Source organism: Haplochromis burtoni, unplaced genomic scaffold, assembly GCF_018398535.1.
Source record: "Haplochromis burtoni strain Fernald_Lab_line unplaced genomic scaffold, NCSU_Asbu1 Contig_162, whole genome shotgun sequence".
NCBI lineage: Eukaryota > Metazoa > Chordata > Actinopteri > Cichliformes > Cichlidae > Haplochromis > Haplochromis burtoni.
In genome coordinates, this window is record NW_024582523.1 from 67493 (window position 1) to 70126 (window position 2634).

At 45.2% G+C, this 2634-nt stretch overlaps 1 protein-coding gene across 1 annotated transcript in view; it reads left to right on the plus strand.

Moving 5' to 3' along the window:
- raraa (retinoic acid receptor, alpha a) overlaps nucleotides 1-2634 on the plus strand; it is a 101855-nt gene that overhangs the window by 55616 nt on the left and 43605 nt on the right. The gene's annotated exons all lie outside the window — the stretch shown is intronic.

The window sequence follows — 2634 nt, forward strand, 5'->3', positions numbered from 1 at the left end:
ATGACTCCCTCTCCGCTCATCGCTCTGCTCACTTCTCATCTAATGTGCCGGAGTCATCCATTCCATTAACCCTCCTCCTTCTTGCCTTCCCAAGTTAGAATGAGGCAGATCCCCAACCCCCCATCCCCTCTTTCTCTCTCCCCCCACCTCTCTGTAAAAGGCAGGCCAGCAGGGGCCGCGGCGGTGATGACGGCAAGGGGCATTTTTCATGCTCTGAGCCGCTCTCCCGAGGGCCTTTGTTGTCCCCACCGGCTCCCAACTTTGCTGGGTAAGCTGAGGATTTCACACGTTTCATCAACATTCAAATTAGATCGGCACTTTTTGAACATTTCATATCATTTGGCAGAGTTGTGCACAGACACCGACATGCATACAAGCATTAGAAAACAGGTTGCAGCGAGAAAGGGCGCCCAGAAGAGAGAGAGGGCAGTCAACTTTTATGAGAGAGCGAGCACAGGATTAGAGCTGTATCGCAAATAACTCCCAGCCCACTCCACACACTGCAGACTGTGGTTTCAGTGAGTGTTGACTACACATTTGGCCTGCAGTTGTCCAACCTTTTGTGCAGGTCGTGGCACACATTCAGCCTTTGTGCAACAAGCACAACAATTGGTGTGCCCTGTCTGTACTGGTGTTAGGGGCACTGCTGAAGCGGAGGTCAGTCACCGAGGCATCATAATGCCTTGGGCTGGGCACAACAAGAATGAGGGCAATCCACTTAAAGTGAACCACTAACCCCCTCCCACCACCACCACCTCCCATATCCCCTCCAGGCCACCACGAGCATCACACTTCTGAATAGAAAACAGGAAATTGGTCCTCTGTAGCACTTCAAATCCTGAAGTGTGAGAGAGAAGGCACCAAGAGGGAGTGGGGAAAATACTTAGATGTCTAAAAGAAAGAGATGAAATGCTTTCAACCAGAAAAGCAGACAGCATGGTCATAATCAAAAACTTAAAAGAGATGCAGAACATGCTTACTTCTCCCCCCATTTTATCAGCACATCTCTAGTTTTTGAGAGCTCTGATTTAAGACCACGAGATGGAAAACCTGGATTCAGGAAATGCAGACATGGATAAATGAGTGTAGCTTGAGTTGTAATTGCATCAGTAATGCCAGTTTCTGAGTGAGCTTTGGCAGAGCAGAGAGATTATTCTTCCAGCTTCCTGCTTCCTTGCCTTTTGACTCTCCCTCTGCGCTTTCTTGCAAGAGCTCATCTCCTTTCTGTAACTTCCTTATAATATACTTCGCCTGCTTCTCACAGTTTAGTTAATTAGTCAGCAGCTGCAGGTAAAATATGAGTATAGAAAGATGTCATCCAGGAACGTGTATGCAAAAGCAAAAGCAAGGGATGCATTGCAGGGAGCACTGTCAAAATGAGCTAAACATTAAATTTGCAATTAATTTCCAATCTGTGTAATTGATTACTATAATTAACACAGCCGTCAACCACCGCGTAGCTTTGAGAGTGAAGTTATTGGAACTAGCCGAGGTGGAACTAACCAATGGCAATCAACTAAAGCGCTGGGCTGTAAACATCTGAAGTTTTTCACTTTCGGGAGTCTATGGGGACTGGGACTTGCTTCAACTCTTTTGGCTTCACTTTTCAGCCCTGGAGGTTGATAGCTTGGTAGCAACGTGTCGGGACCAGTCCAGACAATATACCATACGGGTATGATGACTCTGCTGACAGGCGCACATAATTTCAAATCAGGATAATGATTATCAAGTCTCAGTCAAGGTTTGGTTACAGTTTGTTTTCTCTGCAATGGTTTCTCTGTGATTAATCATGGTTAATGTGTGAATAAACACTTTTTTTGTAATTGATAATCAACAAAACTTATAAATTTGCCAACAAAACTTCAGGAGGAATTTGACCATATTTTTTTCCCTTGTTTTTCTCATTTTCTTGCTCTCTTTGTTGTTCCTTGTTTCTGTGCTTTATTCTCTCTTCTTCTTGTCCTTTTTTTTCTCTAAATAGAATTAGCCAGTATCCGTCTGAATGCACTAAAACATCTCCCCGTCTCTGACATCTAATGGAGGCCATTCCAAGTCTTGGATGACTGATATTGAGATATCCTTCCTCCAGGGTAACATCCATAGCAATTTTCTCTTGATTTGCTGAGTGATGGACTTGGTGCAAAGCAACATAGACCTAATGATCGTTGAGGAGATGGCTCTCTAACTCAAGGCTGTAGAGTGTGGACAATTACAAGCTATACAATAAGCTACGTCGCTTACCTCCTCTCTCTCTCTCTTTCTCGTTCTCTTCCTCTGCTGAAGTATTTCCAGAATGCCGCCGGCCACGATGGATTTATGAGTCGGCCATACTTTGGTAAACACCGATGGTGGGCAGCTTTGTCCTCCCCCCTCTGTGATATAGTGAAGGTCCCCCATAAAAAATGGGAAAACCAGGTTACGGCCACCATAGAGCTGGGCTGAACAATAAAAGGCTTTATGGGCAGATATATGCCTGTACCATAAATGCTGGAATCTGCTGTCGGAAGGACATTAAAGGGATAATGACTGGGGGGGGCTAAGAGGGTCCTTTTAGAAAAGACACTCCTTCTCTCACACACACACACACACACACACACACACACACACACACACACACACACACACACACACACA